General features: G+C 40.0%; 1 protein-coding gene across 6 annotated transcripts in view; it reads left to right on the forward strand.

Annotated features, from left to right (window-relative positions):
* The window catches only part of KIAA0922 (KIAA0922 ortholog), a 77,151-nt gene that overhangs the window by 15,296 nt on the left and 46,175 nt on the right, over positions 1–15,680 (forward strand). The window contains exon 1 of one of the 6 annotated variants that reach the window (XM_017805869.1): positions 3,160–3,277. The exons of the other annotated variants lie outside the window; for them this stretch is intronic. The gene's annotated coding sequence lies outside the window, so the exon portion shown is untranslated. Of the gene's footprint in view, positions 1–3,159; positions 3,278–15,680 lie in introns of those variants that run through there. 6 annotated transcript variants of the gene reach the window in all.

The following is a 15,680-nucleotide window of genomic DNA, read 5'->3' on the forward strand; positions in this document are numbered from 1 at the left end:
CATCTGTATGCTTAGAGAAGAGGGGAAAAAAAAAAAGAAAGTAAAACAAAAGTAAACAGCTGCCGTGGCATGTTTGTCTATGTCCATTTGTAAACTTAGTGTACCCTTAGCCTGTACTTGCTGCTTCTGTAATATAAGTAGTTCAGAATAGGAACTTTCTTCTTATACTTTTTCATTTTAGTACATTAATAATGGATTTCAGATGTATTTTAATCTCCTTCTGATTTGTGGGCAGTGGGCCACAAAAGATTTAACTTTATGTCTATACATTTATTATTAATAAATTATTTTTACCACCATAATAGCTGTTTCTTGGTTGCCCTTAAGAGAACTTAATTTGCAGTAATTTTAATTTTACCATTATGCAGTTGAAGGGTAGACATCCAGTGTCAGCAGTCTGAAAATTGACACCCTGTAAGAACTTAGCTTCATAGTTTTTCCAGTGTTGCAGATTGGCAAATTGTGACAAAATAGAAAAAAGCCAAAACAACAGTTGGCTCACTTCTAGGAATTTGCGTGGAGTCCACTTCCGAATGATCAACCCCAGCACTCTGGTTTGATTATTATAAGCACAGCATAAAATTTACCTGAAAGCTATCTAATGCAGAGTAATAAAGAGTGATAGACAATGCAGTTACCTGCCTCTTATCTTTCTAGAGGCTCAAAGGTAACACAAATGTAGCTTTTAGTGCCTTTTGTATTTTTATTTGACCAGGAAATGTGCTCTGAGAAAGCTGTGCTCATGCCCTTGCAGTGGCTCTGAGTGCATGACTTGTGGGCAAATAGGTGAAGGATCCTTTTCAGTAGTTTTAGTGTTTGCCATAGTAACACAAGTAAAAACATGGACAGGGAAACAAAGCAAATAGCTCATCAATACCACTTCAATATTGGTTATAAATTCAAGCCTGAGTTTTAAATTGTCTTAAATACCATTCTGTATCCACTGTCTTTGGTAGCTGCTTTGGAAAGAGATTTTTTCTTTTTGATGATTATTGCAAAATGACCAACTCCCGTCTTCATCAGGACAAAATGGTCCTGTCCGTTTCAGGGAGGGGAACAGTATATATCAAATATTATACTTGCACTTGAGGACAGCGTGTATTAGCTCTTTTGCAGAGTTCTGAATTCTCACTGCAAATATTTGCTTTATATTTGTAGAAGAGTTTGCTTTCATCAAATAAGCTAATCGCCTGGGAGAAACACATGGGCAGTATGAATAATTTAGGTGTCTGCTAGTCCTCTCAGGGGTCCACCATTCTGTGTTATGTCCAGGCTGCCAACTGAGATAAGGAAGATAGAGGGCAAAGCTGGTGGTGTTGATAGGCACCTTATCTTCCTCTCCACCACCTGGCCCTAAAGTGGTGTACAAATAAAGCTGAGGGTTTTTTGTATGTGTGCATGTGTGTGTCTTAATAACTTTTAGAAATAGCAATGGAAATATAATTAGATGAGGATAACTCAGGATATTTTGTGTGTATGAAACAGACCTTGCTTTCTGTAGAACAGTTGGACTTTATATAAATTTTAAACACGGAAATTTCTCAGTCAAAAGCAATCACTGTGAAGAAGCTTTTTTGCTCAGAATTATGAGGAAAAGAAGCGAGAAGGGAAAAATATTTTCCAAGAGGAGGGTGAGAAGTAGCCCTCTCTTCTTGTTTTTGCTGAAGTTCTCATGTTCTGATGAGATGCTGCTTTAGATTATGTCTGTTTCAAGATACTGTTGTGGTACCCAGTGAGCTGTAGTTAGCGGTTTACCATCTCACCCACCTGCATACCAGAACATTCTTGATGGTGAAATCAAGAAAATTGAAGTGCAAAATAATGCTTTTAGTTACTGCCTGATAAAAGCCAGCTTCTACTTCAAAACTTTGTGAAGACACGTGAAGAAGCTGTAAGGACTCGGAAGTAAAAATGAGAAAGTTAGGATGGTGTATCATGTTCAGTGCTGTTGAAAGCATGGTTCGTGCTGACTCTGGTTTATGGTTTTGTTGTGTTTCAGATAGAAATTGGATTTTATGAGAAAGAAAAAGTTCTGTTAAAATGTTTGCTTGCAATAGCATGCTCCGTAAGGAGACATGAGAAATGCAGAAAACAATATTTTTTAAGCCTAAAACTTCTTTCAGCCAATGTGATGGTGCCAAATGCAGTCATGTAACTGAGCTTGCATTATGGAAGAAGTCAGTTCCTTTGCAGTACTAAGATTTGAAACTGGTCTGGCCTTTGGAGACACTTGTATCAGTAGGATGATAATTTGACATACATCAAAATTCTTCTTAAGACTTTCAGAAACCTGAATTTTATATATATATATACACACATATATATGTGTGTAATATATATACACACATATATATGTGTGTATATATATGAAAGAACAGACCTTAAACCAAAATTGTTCTGACATAAATCATTGCATATTGCTTTTCAGTTTTTAAAACTGCAATGCCTTATTTTAATGTTTTCTCTGGGTCCTGGTTATTTTCTTTGAGAGACTGAAGCATAATTCCGTTGTTATATATCTCTCCACCTCTCAAAAAAAAAAGCTAACTTCAAATTGAATAGGCAATCTCAGCTTTACAAAGTAGATAGAGGTAAAGAAACAGTTTTTATTGTGTTTATCTTGGTTTCTGCTACTGTCTGCCTTGTTGGTAGCACATTTCTGTTTATCTCCTGAGGGAAATTTCCCAGCTTTTTTTAATTGTGTGAATGCTGATACCTGATCTAATGGAAAGTTAATAATCTCTCTGTTTACTGTTCTTTGTTGTACTTTGTGACCTGTGAATGCTGCCATGTTCTTACAGCCCTGTTTTCCCTCCTGAATTACTGGAGGGCTTCTCCTAATCACGTGTGGTAGGTATATGCTTGAAAAGCTTTTGTGGATCCCAGGAGAGGATCCAAAAGGAAATTGTCATACAGACTCTCAGATTTCTAGAAGCTCTAGGGCTTGGCTTTGAGACACTGCAAGGGCTGTTATTGCCTTCTGCACACTTCTTTCAGAGTTGACAGTATGATGTGTTTAGCACCGGAGAGAGAAAAAACAGATGCATGCTTATTTTTATATTATTTGTGGGGAGGATCCTTTGTAGGGTTTCCAAGGTCTTGACATTCCTGCGTATTGTGCTGCCTTTTAACTTCATGGCTGTAGTGCACTTGGATGAGAGGTGCAGTTTCCACAAGCAGTTGAAAACGCACGTGTGCTGGATTTTTTAGGCTCTCGGACTTCCTCACTGCTTCTATCGGAGTGCCAAAGTGCACGGTGTTCTCAAGGCTTTTCTGGGTAAGAATATGTAAAAGCTGTCAATTACTCCTCTGTTACAGGCTGGCAGTTTCATAAACAGGTGTGGTCTATGGGGACATTCCCCCCATTTAAAACCCATCATCACAACATAGCTGTTGTCATTGCCCAACAGAGCTGAATCCTGGGAGAGTTGTAGGATAACAGCAGAAGTAGTTGAATTCTACTGAATTATCTGACAATACAGTAGTTTTATTTTCTTGGAGGATAAATTGCAGTGGTTCTTTAATAAAAAGGTTGGTTACATTTGGTAAAAAATAAAAACTAACGGTAAAGTTTAAAGTAATTACACTCTTGACTGCTGCTAGTGAGACACTGCTTAGAGTATGAAGATGTACATTGCATGAAATTTTAGAGTTGTAGATACTAGATGTCATTCTGAAAGATTTGATTGCCTTTGCAGTATTTAATGCAGAAGTTACTGTGTGAAGTTGTTTGCTCTCTACTTGAAAAGTAGGGACAGTCTATGAAGAATTATTGGAAGTGTTCAAAACTGAAATATAAAAGGTTTGTCTCTTCACCTTTGGATTCTACCAAAGTTATTGGCAAGTGACTATGATCATGCACAGAGCTGGACACTCCCAGTGTTGGTGCAGTCTGGGCATCAGGCACCAGGTCCTGGCTGAAGTAATGCCATAGCAGGTTGGCTCCGGCACCACAAAGTAGCTGCAAATCCTGAACATTTTGGAGTAGCAATGCTGTCACTATAAATGAGTGCTGCCCAGTGCAATGGTTACACTGGTGCCTTGATATTAAATGTCTAGGTGGAGGAGCAGTGGGGTTTTGCTGCAGGATGTGGCAGGAGGAGAGGTGGTTTTCTTTCCCCTCATAAAGTGCCCACTGTCTGGCTGGGTGCTCAGCAGTGTTTGTCTCACAACAAACTACACTGCAAGGTTGCCTGAGTGCTGTTTGTTCCCCTTTTCATCCCCTCTGGGCTCATTGAACCCTTGTCCCAGCCAGACCTTGAGTGACTGTGCATCTGAGGAGAGAGCAGGGTAGTGGCTAAGTGGAGAAACCAATAATGTTACTGAGGCTATAAAGACTATTTTGCAGTATTGTAAGTATCCCATATGCTTACAATGCCACCATGGCATTCGTGTATTGCCCATCGCTTGCCTGAAATCAGGTGAATGTGGAGGGTATGGCAGTGTTCATATTGCACTGGTCATGATAAAAAATGTGTTTCAAAGCAACAGAAGAACTGTAACTACAGCAGCCAGGCAAGGTTCACCTGCACCAATGACCTGGAGGTGGCCCATGGTGATAGGCAGGATCCATTCCCACTGCCAGTATCTGGTCTCTTCTATGGGACCAACTGGGTGGTGGAAGAGGAGCAATTTCAGGACAGTGCTTTAGATGCTGGAAGGAAGACTGGTCATCTTTCACTCCTTGTGCAGTGAGAAAGGTTTCATCAGAGAATGGTCAAGGAGTTTAATTTGGTTGCTTTGAATTGCCCTCCCGAGCAGCCTGTTTTTCCTAGTCCTTCACAGGAAGGGGGAATGATAGGTTTCTAATTTCAGAGTCCAGGGTGAGGGAGTGCTCATGTACCCCCAAGCTCTCCTGCCTCCGCTGCTTCCTGTGGTGTGTGCACCTTCCCCTTGCTGCAGGGGGCAAGGGGGCAAGGTAACAGGTGAACCTGTGGCAGCCTTTTCAAATCCCCAGCATTTCTGATCTGCCTGGCCTGCCCTTGCCGTCTTTGTTCAGGTTTTCACGTAAGTTCAGAGACTTGAGACACCCAGCCTCAGTTTGTATTATTCTGGGGCAAAAGCTGTGGCTGCATCTTTGATACCTCAGGACTTTCTGCTGCAGAAGCAAAGGGTACTCTGCAACCACCAGACCTTTCTCCAGAAGCTGCTGCTTAACAGATTGTGTCTGCTTTGGTGCACAGGGCTCTTCTCTTTAGTCTCATGCCTCTTACTACAGCTCAGAGCAGCATGCTGGATAAGGCAAAACCCAGCTGAAACAGGACGCTGCCATGCACGCACGGTTGCCTGGCTGGTGGGAGAGAGGCTGTGCAGCCGGTGAGTTGCACATCATGCTGGTGAGACATCTTGCCTAATGTGGTGCAGGAAACTGCTCGGATGCGATGCTGAACCTGTCTGGGCTAGAATTTGTCAGCAGGGGAAGGACGGGGTGGAATTGCAAGAGAGGTGAGGGTCGTCAAAGTGTATGGTAACAAGTGAAAAAATTAAAGGTTGTGAAGAGATTAAAAAAAAGCAAAAAAAGAGGATCCCTAATAAAACTACAAAGTGAACAAAGGTACTGGCAGCTAGGGAGCAAATGAGAGCTTGCTCCTTTCAAGTGGTTGGCCAAACTGATAAGGGACAACAGCAGATTTCAGTCTAACCATGAAAGATACACAATAGCAAAAGGGAAGTGAAATGAGAGAAAGGAGGGAGTGACTGATTCATAACTGCTTGTGCCTTGGGTAACCACCACCTCCGTTCATGTCAAATGGTTTTAAGGGTCCATGCAAAACAGAATCAAGAGAATCAAGTCTCCCCACTGTGGCTGTCAGACATGTGCTGCACACTCATTTGGTGTCAACTATTATGCAGGGTACTGAGCAGTCAGCAAGTCAGACCTCACGAGTGACATTGTAGGTCACTTCTTAGATTTTGCCTACATAATATATTTTGGTGGAATTACATTGTCTTATTGATTGCAGTTGTGAGTTGGCATTTTAAAATTAAGGTGTCCGCACATCAATAAACATACAAACAGTAAAGACTTGAACACAGAGATGATGAATATGCTAACCATATAGAAGCATAAATTGTGTAATTCATGTTTTAACTTCTTTTTAATAAGACTGGAAGAATAAGAAGCACTGTGCTGCCCTTGGGAAGAATGTAATATTGTAGAATAAGTTTTGCAGTCCCTTACTCTTTTGTGGATGTAACATGTCTGCTTAGTTTTTGTGCCTGCCTGCTGGTGCTGTGTGCCATGTGCGTCTCTGCTTTGTGTCTAAATCTTGATTCCTGGCAACTGGAGAAGGGTAGGGAGTTGAAGGGCCTGTACTTGACCGACTCCTTGACCCGTGCTTTACGTGCTTTGTTGCTATTAACTGCCTTTCTTCAATAGCTATTGTCTGATTTCTGTCTTGGTGTGTTCTGTCTTTTATTCGAGGTCTTTGCTGCAAGCCTGCTGCCTACAACTCGCGAGGTGCCTGCTGCCTGCTTAGGTATTTCTGTGGCCTGTTGCTGACCCAGTTTCTGCAGCGTTTAAACTGCCCTTTTGAAAAGAGGACATTTCTGGCCATTGTGAGCATTCTCAGTGTTGCTGGGATAATGTGGCTGATCCCGCAGATGCGGGTAGTCGCTTTAAAACAAACATGCACTTCTGTCCTGGTCCTCCTGCTTTCAGTCTTGCTTGGATTTTTTTTTTCTCTCCTTGTAAATAAAAACAATTATTCATGCTTTCTGGTCGTTGAAGTGGTGGGCTGTGTTTTGGTCAACGGTTTGTTCCTGGAACAATTACTGAAGCGTTTGCTGTGCAGGGAGGGCAGGGCAGTGCCCAGCTATATAGCGTGTACACTTCCAAATTTTAAGATAGGAACCTTTGCTTTTGTTGCCAAATTGAGGGAGCTTGTTTGGGACTTGGAGAACTGCAGGTTGCCCAATGTCTTCCGTGATTTTGTTGAGAGGCCTGGTTTGGAGGTTAGGTTGTTCGGGTGCATGTACTAGGTTGGGGACAGTGACACTTGGTTGGAACACTCACACCTTTTGTATTTTTCCTCTACCCACTGAAATCTTGCAAGCTGTAGAAAGGTATGATGAGGTGTCAAAAATGTGACCTTGTGGTAGCTGCAAATCCACATGTTACTTACTGCTGGCTGTGGTTTGGGGCAGCCTCTCAAGCTTCTTTTTTCCCTCTTTTTGCCATACTCCTTCCAAAAGCCACATCTTCCATATTGACATGATTGAAGATCTGCCTTACAAAGCCTCATTGCTCCTTTTTTAGTGTAAAATATTGCTGTGGAGTGACAACCTGTTCAGAGGCTGGATGCACTCGCCAAGCTTTCTGTCACGCTCTTAGGTCAGATGCGTTTGTCTGTCAGTATATCCAACTGTGCCCATAAGAAGGGGCAAAGTGGTTTGTGTTGGTCCTGCTCCTTGGCCCACCTCAGCTGCCCCTCTGCCCATGAGGAGGCCCGCTGGCTTCAGTGAGACTTTGTGCAGGTTCCCATGCAGGACAGTGACATTACTTTGCTTATCTTGCAGAGGAAGAAGAGTTGAGAGATGTATGGCCAGGATCAGTTAAGTACAGTTTTGGGCTGTGGAGAGAGCTTTGACCTGTCTGAAGGAGCATTTCGTCTCGTAGGCAGCTTGAGAAACCCCAAGTGGAGCATGCAGAAGCAGGGTGCACCCTTTCTTGCAGTGGAAACAGATGTCTGGTTTGAGGCTTGTCAAGAAACTAAAAATAGCATTACTGATTCTTTGCCTTTGGTTTCACAGGTGATAATTTCAAGTTGGTGAACTCTGATTACCTTAGCTTTGAAATAAAGGAGGAAATGCAAGAATCTAGGGGAGCTAGAGTCTTAATATTGTACTTGATTGCAAGTACTTTTTAAAACTCATATAAAATAATCAAAAGCTGACTTCCTGCTGTTTTTTTCAGCTAATTTTCCTGCTCTTCCATTTCCCACCAGCTATCCTGCTGAAGGAAGCAAACATTAACTTGTGGGCTCTAGATTCTCCTTGCTGGAATTCAGAGCCATAACACACCTGAGGTTTCTTTAGTGGTAGACATTTTGTTAATAAGCCTGTGAAACAGGGTGTGTTTCATATGGTTCTGCATTGTATAATAGCATAATATTGCAGCATTTTGTATGTCAGAAGAAACGGGCTAGAGCATATGCTGTACATTGCCTTCAGCAGATCCCAGATGTTTTGTAAGGACCCGGTAATTTCTGTGATAAGCGTTGTAACTACTAATCCTGCTAATGCTAAATTTTTTGTATTTTTACCAGTTTGAATTTTCTGGTATAAGTTTTTTCATATCTGTTTACTTTAACAGCATAATGTAGCAAATTATAAATATACAGGAGTACTTAGGAGTAGGTCAGAAATATACACTTTGAGCATGCTTGCTTTTATTAATAGCACTAAGTCATGGAGCTGTCTTTCCATTTTGCCCACCAGAACCCAGAGCACCGAGTGACACAAGACAGGCGAGCTCAGCAAGCTGTTCTTTTCAAAAGGGGCAGCTGGGGGAATTTTGAAGGCTGTCTGCATGGTGCCCTGTCACCATGGGGGTTTACTGGCTCTAGGAGAAAATGTGGAAATGATCCGATGCTGTGGAGGAGGGTTCTCCCTTTCTTTTCCTTCCTGCAGGAGGGGATCTACTTTGAAGTATAACTGGAGTTTTGTATGGGGAGCTGGGAAAAAAAGCTCTTTGAGAGTAGGTTTATATGACTGTTGAAGCATATAGATGAGGGTGGAATTGAACAGTGCTGTCAGTTAATAAAATGTGAGTGAACAATAAAAGTAGTCTGCAATTTTTTTGTTGCTGTTTTTAAGAGGTTCTTCATAAGAAAAAGTTTCTGTATTTTATGTCCTGTCTAAAAAAATATACCACACATCACATATGTAAAATGACATCGATCCAGTAGGTTACAGCACCAGAACAAAAAGCTTTGTCAAGTGACACCAAAACATTTGGAGGGGGACTAAAGAGGTTATAATACATCCCAACTGAGAGAGGTGGAAAACAAGAACAAGAGAGTGATGCTCCTGTAAGATGGAGGTGTTGATTTGGGGTCAAAGCTACTTTTTCAGTGTTGCTATTTGGCTAGTGACTTATCTTTAACTTTTCATCCTTAAGATTTGGTAGTGGCCCATGGGATACGGGGGAGCAACTTCTGTTTCCCTGCTGTATGTAGGACAACTGTGTAACCATAGCTTCACCTTGCAGCACCATGCTTAAAGTACCTTTAAGAAAAGTGTAGCGTTGCTTCTTCTCCTTATATTTTTATTGGCATCATAATTTCACATTCATATGGTATGGCTTATGAAAATGCTTTTCAATGACATGAAAAATCAGGTATTTTTTAGAAATCGTAGTAGTAGTAGTAGTAGTTTGTAGTAGTAGTAGTAGTTTGGACGTAGTTTGTCGTAGTTTGGACATGCTTCACAAAGTCTTGTATGAGTTTCATTTGCTAGAGGAGATAATTAAGTTTTTAATAAATTTGGCACTAATTTTCCTCCTTATAAAACTGAAACATAGCAGTGAGAAAGCTGATCTTGGTGTGTTACTCAAGCAAATGTTTGGGAAAAGGATTTTGTAAGTGGTGCATGGTTCTAAGTTTTTGAGACATACTTTGCTAGCATCTTATCATTTTGTAGAATAAATTACTGCCCAATGCATTGAAACTATATATTGTAGTGTTTGCTTTTTTGCATTTGTAACATTTGAGGCTGTCTGTTAAACTGCTGTGGAAATAACTTGTTCAGTTTTCCATACTGAGCTTGTATTGGTTGCTTGTTTTCATAGACTGGCTTAAACAAGGCATAGTATTGGATCCTCATGGGTAAATTACTATTCATAAAGGTTGATGCTCAAAGATTATACTTTGTTTTTAAAAATTTGGGTGAAATTCACAAACCAGAAAAAAATGCAGAGTCCAGACTGATGTTTTCCACTGTTGTGTCAGATGTACTTTTTGTAGCTGGTATCAGGTGCACTGTCCAGACTGTTGACACCTAAGGAAATAAATTAAAAGCAGAAGTTATTACTTTTTAAAGTTCTAGGTCTGAGTTTTCTTATATTTGCTTAGCTTTCTTTTTAGTTAGTGTTCTTCTTAGTTTTCCTGGATGGTAGTGGTGGTGGGGAGGCGCGAGGAAGGATAGTGGGTTTTTTTTAGTACTTAATGGGTTCAGTGTAAAGGTTTCCTATGGGCTGTTAAGAACTACGAAGCAAATACGTGCCTTCACTACCCTACAGGCCTTCACTCTTTCATTATAAAAAGAAACTAAAAGGCTTGGATTAATGTAGAAACAGAAAAAGGCAGCTCCCATGGGAAGATTGTTACTCTTAATTGCTGTAGAAAGATTATCACTCTTAATTATTAAGCAGGTCAAGCGTATCAATGACCACAGAGCTGTTTCATTTTGCTGAACTGCCCTAACTTAAAATGGTTTCTGTCAAGATAGAAGTTTTTGACTGTGGCTGGTAGGAAAAAAGGAAATGGTTGGGTGCAATGATATTTGACAAGAATGTAACTTCCTATTGCCATGAGCTTTGCAGCCCCACAGTGCTTCCTGTCAGTGCCTCCCTCTTTTCTCAAGGCAGGAGCCAGATTTCCCCAGCCAAAGAACTAGTCTCTCTGGCATGTGAAACACTTGAAGGAGGGTTGCTGCTGACTTGACAGAAGTTGGCCCTTTGCTCTTCGTCATGGGGACAATTTTTGAGTAAAATTGGGTGTGCTTGATGAAATGAATTTTTACTTTAATTGGTGAAAACAGAATTGCAGTTGCTGCTTTAAATAGGTGAAGTCTGTTTTCACGTGGATGTCTTCCTTCTATACTGGTATCCTGTAGACATGCTGCAGGAACAGCAAACATGTTCATTGTTACTTTTATGGAAATGAATTTAGTTGTGGCAGGTGTGATAGAATTGGTATTTGTTTCTTCTGAAATATCTACCTCTTCCTTTGTTCAATTCCTAATTATGTTAGTACAAGACTATGCTTAAAAACTGCCCTTGCCACTAAAATTTTCTGTTGTCATTTTGCCATTGCAAGGACAGAAATACGGACTTAGCTGCCTAGTAAGTAAACATACTTGTGTTCTTGTTAGGTAGAAGGTGGGTGGTTTTGTGGCCTATCTTCTGACTTTTTTAAGGTTCTTTTATCCTGCCTCTTTCATGAGGCCATGCTATGAATTTTGAACTACTTTCAATAAAAGGCTTTGAAAACTGTGGGTAGGGAATGGTGATTTAAATTTCATGGTATTTCAGCATAAGTCTTACAGTTAGTGCTTTGTTTTTAGCTGGAGAAGGCAGCATGTTGACACCATGGAAGCCTTTTCTCTAGGTCCTTCTCCTTGTACTCTTTCTCTAGGGTTCATGTTTTCAAAGTGTCTGAAAAAGTTGTAAGCAGCACATCTCATTTGAAAATGTTTCGTTTTCGGTTTAGAGACTGTGGGCCAGAGTTTGGCTAGACAGTGTGATCTTTCAGAGATGTGGAGTCTCATAGCTTCTCTTGAAGGGATTTTGAGTTGTGGAAGTTGAGCAGTGTTCTTCAGAAAGCAGCCATTTATTTGCATGTATTAAATAGGCCAGGGTGCTTCAGGTTTGAGTGCCTTTCTTAATGCTAATGAATTGAGTAAGATAGGTAAAAATTAACATTGCAGCAATTATTCGTGATCTTAGTGGCAGCTTTTGAAGAACAAACTTGTGTTTTGCAGGCAATTTAAATGTTCTTGGGGGTTTTTTTGGAGGGTTTGGCAACTACAGGATAAGTAAATTGCTGAAAAAAGTGAATTTGGCTATAAAGTTTTGATGTTTAGAAAGGAAAAGAAATAGCATGAGCTGCCTTCGGGGTTTGGGTTTTTATTTTGCATAGTCATGGGCTAGAAGCATTCTTTTTTTAAAAAGACATGAAATGCAGTATTTTCTCACAACCCCATAGGTCCAGGACCTCGTAATTAAATAAATATAAAATGTCAAGAATACCAAGACTCCTGATGGAGCCAAAACTATATGTTTCTAATAGGCAAGTGACTCTTTTAATTTGTCTTGGGATGAACTTAAAAGAAAAGTGTAAACTGTATTGTTTCTGAAATTTCAAATTTAACAGAAGATTGCTGACTTCTTAAAAAAAGATAAACTGTAAAGAAGCTTAAAAAAGAGAAATGTGAGCTAAAGGTTTTACTCTAAGTACTTATAGTTCACCTATGGAATATTGCAGAATGAAAAGGCAATTGTTGAATTATATGAAGCCAAAAGTAAAATGAAGGTAGATGTTCTGCTTGCCAGGATATTTGGGATTTGCTGGCAGTGGTAGAGGTGCTTCAGAGGAAAATATGTTTGGTGTGCATTTTGATCTAGCAGGCCCTGTACACTCATCCAAACCAAATAACTTAGGTACTGTCTGTCCAAGATGCCCACAATATACATGATCCCCCTGGACCATCTCTAGAGAGTGTTGGTTATTGCTTGAAATTTGGGAGGCTAAAGAATTTCGAAATAAGAGGTTTCAGAAAAGAATTCCAAATGAACTCAAGTCATTGTGAATTAATGTCTTAGTTTACTACAGATTGCAGTTATTTCAGAAGTTGAGGACTTATTTATGGGAGGGAATAATTCTGTTCTACTGTTAAACATGCTTACTGTGCTGCTTGTGCTACTAAAATACAAACCACAGGTGCAGCTGGAGAAGAAAACCTTTTCTTTTCACCGGGATGCTTGCTGTAGAACTTTGTGCCTCACTGCTCATCATCTCCACTAGGTTTCTTCACGAGCCTTAATCTCATTTTTATTGTGGTTTGCATTTAACTTCTTTGGACATTTTTCAAGGAGACTGGGTGTGAGGATAGGGAGAAAAATCAAGTTTTTTAATCTATGTCTTTCCATTTACATCCCATTGAGAAATGTGAGATTTAAGGGGCTGTACTGTGAGATACTGTAAGGTTGATGATTGCCATTTTGTAATAAATAAAACTGACGCACTGCTGGCTTAGGTTCTGTGAATTCTGCCAATGGTTTGTGTAAATGTTATTGCAGAATTTGGTAGGCAAAGGGAGCACAGGATGCGAGAGGAGAGAAGGTTGCCTGGGAAGACAACTTACAGCAGTGGAAACACCAGGGCTAGAGTAATGGAGCAGAGGGGGCTGCTCGAGTTGCTGGAGGAGAGCAATGCACAAGGGGCCAAGTTGAAGTAACAGAGAATGGTTTGTGCTTTACACATTGAGCTAGGCATACCTACCTCTTTATTTCACTACCTTGGGAAATAAACTAAGTAAGCTCATTGAAACTCTTGTGAGCAGGTCTTGCTATATGCTGCTTCAGAAGTTTAAAAAATAATAGTTTAAAAAGAGAAAGAAAATAATAATATTGCTAGACCTGTCTTCCTCTTTAAATTGTGACTTTGGCCAGAAATCATGGGATTTGGTTTTAGAGAGGCTGTCATATCCATTTCGCTGTTGGGGTTGTTTGGTTGATTTTTGGTTTTTTTTTTTTTTTTTGTTTTGTTCTAGTTTGGGGCTTTTTTTGTGTGTGTTTTGTTTTTTTTTTTTTTATTTAGCTCCCCTTTCCTATTTTCCTGTAGCCAAAACATGCAAAATAGCAAGCATGCGCGCCCTCGCTTGTTGATGGGTCACACTGTTTTGGCCCTTCCTGCTTTCCAGAGTCTAGGATTCAGTCCCTGATGTACACAGTAGTAGTAGTTCAGAGGAAATAAAGATGACCAACCTTCTTCCAGAATCATAGAGTGGTTTGGGTTGGAAGGGACCTCAATCTGGTTCCAATTCCCCTGTCATGGACAGGGACAGCTTCCACTAGACCAGATTGCTCAGAGCCTCTGACCAGCTTGGCCGTGAGCACTTCCAGGGATGGGGCATCCACAACTTCTGTGGGCTACCTGTTCCAGTGCCTCACCACCCTCACAATAAAGAATTTCTTCCAGAAGCAGCACAGCTCTCTGGTAAAGCATGTAAGAGAATTCCTCACAATGGGTTGTGAATCCCAAGCATTCAGAAGCAGTGAGTCAGTCCTCCCCCTCTTCCCTAAACAATGCAGTGCTAAAAATAAGGATGCTTTTTTCCTTCTAGTTTTTCAGTGTTTGAAATTCATGTTTGTGTTCTTTTGCCTGCTGGTCATTCTTTTTCTTTAAAAAATAAAAAAAAAATCTAGAAGGACTGAGTGGTTCATGTGTTGTCACAGGTCGGTATGGGGCAGCAGGAGAAGTCCTGCAGGTCTCTCGAGCTGAGGTGGCAAGCATGACTGCACTTCTCCAAGTGCCAGAGCCCTACAGGGACACACCATGTATAGCTTGCCCATGAGGTCTGTAGACTTGTTGCAAGCTGAACTGGTTTCTGAGAACTCTTTCTGCCTGTAGGAAGGAAGATAAATTTGGTTACAAAAAAAATCACAATTTAAAACTATTCCTTTTCTGTTTTTGGCAGAGTTGCCTTGATGGTAAACTGAAGTTTTAATTTTGTATTTCCAAACAATTTCATAATCTCTTTCAAAACTACTGTATGTCTTTTAGGAGCTGCAGTTTAACCTTCTTAATACTGCTTGGTTCTTTTACTGCCTTTGGTAAAGGGAAGGTTGAGAGAAGAGAGGGACTAGGCATGGGATAAACAAAACTTTGCATTGGTTTTGCAGAAGACTTTGGTTCAGCTCTTTTTCTGTTTTATGTCAATTTCCTCTTAATAACATGTTTTCATTTGTCAAAATAATTTCATCAGCTGTAATCAGAATGATTAAAAGTATTTGGATTTGGTTGTTTCCATACGTGTTCCGTTCTGCTTTTTTTTTATCAGGTGTAGTCTAGAGGAATGAATCTAAAATTAGTCTTTAAATTAGGGGGGTTAAATTTCCTATTCTGTTTCAGTTTACATAAAAGAATTGTGCTTTCCTGTACAATACATGCACACTTTTGTATCTCAAAACCTCATCTTGTGGGTTCATTAACATTGCTACACTGGTGGTATGAAGTGCCAAAATGCTGAGCATAAGTCACATTTTACTTTTATCAGTATACTGAAAAATAAAACAGTACTGCCTAAACAGATTCGCTCAAAAAGGACTTCTTGTGTGTTTAAGAATCCAGTCCTTTTTGCCTGCTGCTTCCAAGAAAACCCTGCAGCCATAAAGCAAAAAACTCGACAATAAAATGCCTTCCCCCAGCTTGCTATTTCATCATCTGCTGTGAACAAAGGGTGTAAAAAGGAAGGAAGAAGAGAGAGCACCAAGTAGCAATTATGATTATTCTCAACTACAGATGCTGCTATATGAATCATCGGATAGCATGCTAAGATAATATAAAGTAATCAATTAAAGTGAAGAAATAAAGATACAAGGAAGACTTAAAGGAGCTAATAGAAGAAAAAGGAATATTTGGATCAACTTGCTTCGAGGAAATGTCCTTCACTCCTGGTCAAATGCAGTTTATTCTGCAGATTGAGTGTTTTATGTGTGTAATTAGATTAATCAACTCAGTTTTAAAGTTTCATTAAAAGAGAGCAAAACAAAAATATGCCAATGCAAACCCCAGCAATTTATTCAGAATAGATTTGGTCTTTTTTTTTGATTTTTAGGATAAATATTTGTCTTGTGATTTTGGCCAGTAAAGTATAAATAAATCTGCTACGAAGGATGACCTATTTCTGTTGAACTTTGGGGGAAATAAAAGGATTTTGCTTACTTCAAACAAATG

Source organism: Lepidothrix coronata, unplaced genomic scaffold (assembly GCF_001604755.1).
Source record: "Lepidothrix coronata isolate B3197 unplaced genomic scaffold, Lepidothrix_coronata-1.0 Scaffold13, whole genome shotgun sequence".
NCBI lineage: Eukaryota > Metazoa > Chordata > Aves > Passeriformes > Pipridae > Lepidothrix > Lepidothrix coronata.